This window comes from Brassica oleracea, chromosome C5 (genome assembly GCF_000695525.1).
Source record: "Brassica oleracea var. oleracea cultivar TO1000 chromosome C5, BOL, whole genome shotgun sequence".
In the NCBI taxonomy this organism is placed as follows: Eukaryota; Viridiplantae; Streptophyta; class Magnoliopsida; order Brassicales; family Brassicaceae; genus Brassica; species Brassica oleracea.
The window spans coordinates 14,463,833-14,470,992 of record NC_027752.1 but is presented as its reverse complement, the minus strand read 5'-3'; the positions used below and the strand labels follow the sequence as shown (position 1 = coordinate 14,470,992).

General features: G+C 32.8%; 1 protein-coding gene and 1 pseudogene across 1 annotated transcript in view; both read right to left on the bottom strand.

Moving 5' to 3' along the window:
- LOC106294896 (probable serine/threonine-protein kinase At1g18390) overlaps positions 1–5,532 on the bottom strand; it is a 40,858-nt gene extending 35,326 nt beyond the window's left edge. The window contains exons 1-3 of the mRNA XM_013730596.1: positions 5,401–5,532; positions 5,045–5,307; positions 476–484 (exon numbers count right to left, since the gene is read on the bottom strand). The gene's annotated coding sequence lies outside the window, so the exon portion shown is untranslated. The remainder of the gene's footprint in view (positions 1–475; positions 485–5,044; positions 5,308–5,400) is intronic.
- Positions 2,565–5,091, bottom strand: LOC106294897 (annotated as a pseudogene).
- Positions 5,533–7,160: the final 1,628 nt, after the last annotated feature.

Below are 7,160 nucleotides of genomic sequence, written 5' to 3'. Positions count from 1 at the left end.
TTACGTGGGCTTTACGACGAAGTCTTACGTGGCGTTTACGACGAATCCTTTCCCTGCGCTTTACGAGGAATATATTTCGTCGTAAACGTAACGAGTTTCTTACGACAAAACCTCCGTTATGACGGACGTTTAACAACGAAACGTCTTTCGACGTTAATTCGTCGTAACACCCCGTTTACGACGAATTTACAACGAATACTGCCCTAGTAAAAAATATGTTTTCTTGTAGTGAGAAACCTTTTAATTTTAGATCCAGTCATTATAAAAGCCATACCTGCAAAAAAAAAAAAAAATTTAAAATCCATTATATAATTTTCATTTAGATGTAAGATATATAAAAGATTATCATTACAAATAAATATCTCTCCCATCATAAACCTTTTCAACTCTTAAAACAACTATTTTATAGTCACAATATTTCTCAAACTCCTTTCAGATCTAATAATACTAATAATTTTTTTTTTTTGTCAACAACATTACAGACTCCTATGGACTCTGTAAACCGCACCAGGAGATATTGATCCATGTGAACGATGAAAGACAGTTGTTTCCTAACACTGCGTGCTAGATTATCCGCCTTTGTATTTTGCGCCATTGGTACATTTATAATCTCTGATCGTGCGAAGCTCTCTTTCAGACTCTTGATATCTTCCAAATAACTTGCAAAAGCTGGTCATTCTTCTGGTTCTGAAACCATCTTCACCAATTGAATAATACTAATAATTAATTGTTACTGTTTTAGATTATTTTGACTTAATACATGAGTTCCACGTAAATAATCCATTCACTTTGCGAATGAGAAAAATCAGCAACATTATGAAAATAACCAAGAAGCTGAAATTTTATTTATTTATTTGTTATAGACCAAAGATTAAAACACTCATATTTTTACATCAAACATATATTATACATATTTTCTCAAAAACATAGATTACACATATAAAAAAAACTGTAAGCATCCTAAACAAATATAGTTTAATTTACCATCATAGTGATGATATACATATTATTTCTATATATCCCGTAGGAAGTTGATATGGTAAGAACTCAACTTTTATAGGAAGTACAATATTTGTTTAGCATCTTTGTATTGATTCTTTGTTGTTTGTGTATCAATTTTTATTAAAAAAATACAACACTAATAGTTGATGTATATATTTTATATGGATTTTTCCATGAACTTTAAACCATCAATTTGTTTTTCCATTAACTGTATACATCAACTCTTTAAGCATCATTATTGTAAGTATAAATATTATGAAGTTTTTGAGTAATGTTAAATTTTATAACAATAATTTTGGATCTAAATTTTATATAATCCAAAGATCAAATAATTTTTTTAAAAAATATTATAAATTTATTTTCAAAATCAATAGACTTTAACGAAAAACACCTATATAATTGCCATGAAATCCTACCACCTAGTTTTAATATATTTTAGTAATATTTACAATCTAAAATTGTATAACTGATATTGTATCTTTGATATGAATTTTTATAAGAGTAAATTCTTAAAATACATTAATATTATTTTATTTTTATTATATCAAATTTGTACTTTGCTTCAAAAAAATGATAAAATGATTTTAATGTTGAAAGATGTAAAAATGTTTAATTACTTTTCTTTAAATTTCTTCTGTTTTAAATATTTTTTTCACATTTACCTTTTTATCACCAAAATTGTATCATATTGTTGGATGTGTTTAATAATAAATTTCAGAATAGAAATTTTATTCCTTATTTTATTTTAATTTGATGATCAACCAATCAAATTATAACGATTTTTTAAAGCAACTAATTGATTATCATGATTTATTATCAATCTTTTAATTAGTTAATATAAATTAATATGTATATTATTGGGTTATTGGCAACTAACATTAATTACTTTTGTAGTTTTCTTTTTTGAACATAATTAAAATAAATAAAAATTAAAAGTCATCTAATCTACCAATGAAATTATAACAAGTTTTTCAAACTTTTTATATGAGTGACACCTAAGCAAAAATCATTTAAGTGACTTCTCAATTAATATGTAGTAGTATTTTGTATTAATTGATACATCATTTGATAAGATGTAGCTGCCAATATTATTATTTTGTTAAATAATGTCCAACATTTCAAAAAAAAAAAAAAAAAAAAAAAACATTTCTAAACGAGTCCACTGATCATTGCTTTGTCTTGTATACTCTAGATATTCAATAGGAAAAAGGGACGATAATATATATCTGCATAGCCACTAAATGATAATCTTTCCACGTCTAGCGGTTATCGTGAAAGTCAAGTTTGGTTCAGGTATAACTTTCTTCTTTAATGGGTTTCAACGATTTTGCCCATGTTGTGGAAATAATTTAAGCCAAATGAATTCCGTTTATAAAGTTTGTAGTAGGTGGAACTAAGCAAATACATCGTCAAAATGGTATGTGATCTTGATCTCTACCATCCCACCGTCCCAACAAGGCTACACTCAGTCCTCGGTTTCTAGGGAAGTTGAGATTCTGATATCTCAAGAAACTTCAAGCACAAAACTAATGCAGAAGAAGATTGCTCAAAATAAGAATCTGTTTGGCACAAAATATGGAAAGTAATATATTTGATGCAAAACCCACCTCATGCAAGCCTGGTTTTGAGGAGCTTAAATTCACATAGTTTTTTGTACAACTTCCCAGGAAAAAAAAACTAGAAATTGTCTGCATCAAGAAACATCATCTCATTTCATATAATACCTCAAGATCTTTAGTTATGTTGACTCTCTTCAACAGGTAACTAAACCAATTCTTTAGAAAATCGCAAAGTCTCTTCACAAGCTGAGAGAGTATGCGTGTCTTCTAAACTGACTAGGTTTGGAAGAGCTTGAAATCCCATGACGACTGTCTTCAAGAGTTTCAGGAACCGTTGCCGTGGGTAAACAAAAGAGAGGTTTAGGTGGAACCTTGAGAGCCTCTAGATCCCCCTCTAACATCTCTATGACTTTGATCATTGGTGGACGGTCAGATGGATTGGTCTGAATACACCATAGACCAACCAACACCATTTTCTTGGCAATTCTTTCTTCCTCTTTGGTTATCTGATCTCCAAAAATCCTCATGACTTCTCCCCTCCCAAAATCCTTATAAATCCAATCTGGAAAGTACATTGAACTATTGTTGGATCCAAAATTTTCTATATTCTTTGCTCCAATCATCTCAAGGACCACCATACCATAACTATACACATCTGACTTATGCGAAACTCCTCCAAAATTATTCGAAAAAACTTCAGGGGCAATGTATCCGACCGTCGCTCTAGCGTCTAGCATTGACATGACGCTCTCTTTATTCTTGCAAAGCTTAGCAAGACCAAAATCCGAAATCTTGGGACAAAGATCCTTGTCCATTAGTATGTTTTGGGGTTTTATATCGAAATGCACAATCCTGGATACACAACGGTTGTGTAAATACTCCAGGCCGCGAGAGATACCAACCGCAATGTCATATAACCTTTCCCATTCTATCTTCCTTGACATATTCTCGAAGATAAACTTGTCAAGGGACCCATTAGGCATGAACTCATATACTATAGCTCTCTAGCTCCCTTCATAGCAGAAGCCAAGTAGAGAGACAATATTTACATGAGATGTTCTACTCATGCTGGCTACTTCGTTGATAAACACTTCTCCAGTTCCCTTTCCTTCCTTTAAGATCTTCACCGCAACATCTACGCCTCCATCTGGTAACTTCCCTTTGTAGACAGTTCCAAATCCTCCTTTCCCGAGAACGTGTGCAAATGAGTTAGTCATCTTCTTCACTTTTGCGTAACTATATCGTTTCAACATTACAACTGCTTCAACGCTCTCGGCATTCCAATCACTCCTAGCATTTTTTTCTCTCACTATTATCACGATCACAATAATGGCAATAATGATCATCACAGTTAAACCAGCTGAGACTCCTGCAAAAAAAAGATAAGAAGAATCAACATTTAAATTTTATGTATAGAAGAGTATTGCAAATGGATTGAACCTTAAGGTACCAAGTATGAGTTCTAATTTCCATGAAAATAACTCTGCAGAATAAATGGTATCAAACAAGCATTCTTATTAACCAAAAAGTCATAAGAGACATTTAGCAATGACAAAAAAAGAAGCAAAAATCAAACATGCATTCTTGGACAGTTGAGACTCTGAGGTAGATTCAAGAGTTCCATGTAGGTCGGTTTCACTTGACCACTTTTTAAAAGCAGCCTTTATGTCATAGAATTAGATGAAACTAAAGTAGCAAAACAGAACATCTCTCTTGTTTACCTAATCCTAGCTTTAACTCGTCTCCTTGGTAGTCTTCTACAACAAAGAAGAATGAAATGGAATTATTGTCATCTCCAAATGTTTCATTCATCATTCATGGTTCATTATGCATACCTTTGCTTCCTCCACGGCAGCGAAATTTTTCTTTGACCATCGTACATTCTCCTCCTCGTCTACGGCAGGCACGGCAGCCTCGAGGCAGGTTTATATGAAGAGAGAAAGTAGCATTAAGATTAAACTCGTTCTTGTTTCTTGAATTCACCCAGCTTACTGGAGTCTTGATAGCTGAACACCCTGAATTATCTTGCAAATCGGAGTAATACAAGCTGCTTCCTCCTTCTTTGCAATTGGCATAAGTGAAACCATTCTTCCTCCTACTGTTGTTGCATTTGTACAAAGTAGTCAAGTTGAGCCATGGAGAATCTGGAAGAGAGAAGTTTGACAAGTCAGTACATAATCCTGTTTCCAAGCTTTGGTTAAGCCTTGGGTCAGTGATGGTTATGGTGTTGGCTTGAGAGACGCTCGTCACTTTGTACCATATCCCTTTTTCCACTAGCTGTATCTCTGAAATCTGGTGATCAGTGCACTTCAGCCTGAACAGACCGCATCGAGACCGCATGGTTGTGTTAAAGAAAGGGAACCTGAAGTCGAGGCTCCCACAAGAGAATGTTGAGGCACAATCTGCCATTTTCTTGCGCCTGGCTTCTGCGATGAGAAAAAAGAGGAAGAAGAAGACCAACACAGAGATAGTCTTCATTGGTGTTGTGATTCTTGATATCTAGATCTACAAAATATCAAGACTTATGTTCCATTTTCTGAAGAAACTAGATTATATATTTCTCCTCCTGCCCGTTTGTTGTATGGTCCTTCTTTGAATGTATTACGACAGGAGAGTTGACTTGTGCGGAAATTCAGACAGAACTGTAGAGGAAGAAGAGCATGGTTTATGAGGTTGCAAGAGAAGAAGATGAAGATATGTGGGGACAGCTTTGAAAAAACTGTGCAATAGTCTTTGAAGCTTGCTGCTATATTGGAAAAAAAAGAACGTATGAGATTGGTTTTGACCGGAGACTCTGGCTGAATGGGAAACTTTCAATTCAATAGAAATTTGGGTTTACCTTTTGGTCGAAGTTGCATGTATAAGATTTGACCACGCACCACTTATCTTAATATCTTCATGTCTTGTCAACCTCCTCTTGAGTCTTCCATTATTAAAGCGTTAGAAGCACTGAAAGTGAGACTCTATGGTTTTGTTTGCTCTTTAGAGGTCTTCTGAGTATGCTTTGCTTTAATATTTATGACCGGTTTAGGATATTACATAATGCATTGAAAAATCATGGAAAGTGATAAGATTAATCTTATATATTAAAACAGTTATATATTAAAACAGAAGTCACAACTTTAATTCATGTGTGATTTTTAAAAAAATGGACCTAATGGACATATTCGTAGAAAGTCATGTTACATTTAATCTCTAATCTTATCATTTAAATTTTGGGTCTACCATAAATTTTTATTGGACTATCAATAATTGGATTTAAACAATAGATGATTCATTGGATTTATAGATAATATAAATTAAATAGATATAATTTAATATTGTGATACTATACTTTCATATGTTAAATATTTATCGATGTTAACTTTTAAAATTATAAAGACTTTTTTTAAATACAAAAAATCATATTATCTAACAATGATTAATCTTTACTACCTTAAACCAATGAAAACAAAATTTAAACTATATAGTTTATTTTAAAAATTAAACAAAAACTAAATATTTAATTATTTACTCGATAATATAAATCTATGAAGCAGAAAGTTTAATTTTTTAAAAACTTTCTAAATTTGTGAAATGTTACAATAATATATATAGTTACGATTTTAATAATGAAATAATAATCCGAAAATATATATATAGAAGAAGATACAAATACATGTGAAAGTTTGAAACAATCTATTCAATGAAAAAATATACCGTAAGCTTATTATGTTTTAAAAATTGATAGACACATATATATTATAATATATACCAATTTAGAATTGAAAATAAATATTTATATAAAAATAAATGAAAACAAAAACCCGCGCGGTTGCGCGGATTGAGATCTAGTTATATTTTAAAAATTGGTAATGATGTCTTGCTAGACACCAAAGAAGACAAGAGTTTGATCATGATATTATTAAGATAGAAATAGCGAGCAACTTGCGGAAAAGAGAATATCTTAAAAAAGACAGATCTGTTATGATTATAGCTCATAACCTATAGATTATGATTTGTAATCTTTCTATTTATCTATGACGGTGTAATCTCCTATATAAGGAACCTCTATGTTATGAATAAAGATAGACTTTTCCATTACTTTTATAACACGTTATCAGCACGAAACTCTAAATCCCTAAGCTAATACCCAAATCGAAAAACCCTACAACCCTAACCCTAGCCAGCGATCCGACGAACCCCAAACCCCGATCGCGTTTCTTGTTCCCGCATCTGTTCTAGCTCGCGTCCCCGATCAGCTTAAGCCCAAGGCGTTCCTGATCCTAGTTCAGACGTTCGCGACCCGAGAGCAGCTCCAGCACGCGACCTCTTCCTCGTTCGCGACAGCATCAGACAGCTCGCGTCCTGTTCGTGGCCAGCTCGCGGCTTAACTCCTTTGGTGGTCCGATTCAACAATCATCTAAGGTTAAAAGGTAATTCAAAACCTAAGAACCCATAATCGAACATGGATTGATTGATAAAGAATGAAACCCTAAACCCTAATATTTATGAATCTAAAACCATAGGGTAATAGATCAAAAATCCTAATTGAGTAAATCGAAGCTCTAAAAGTTCGATACCCCAAACCCTAAATCATGTTCCTACATGATTAAAACC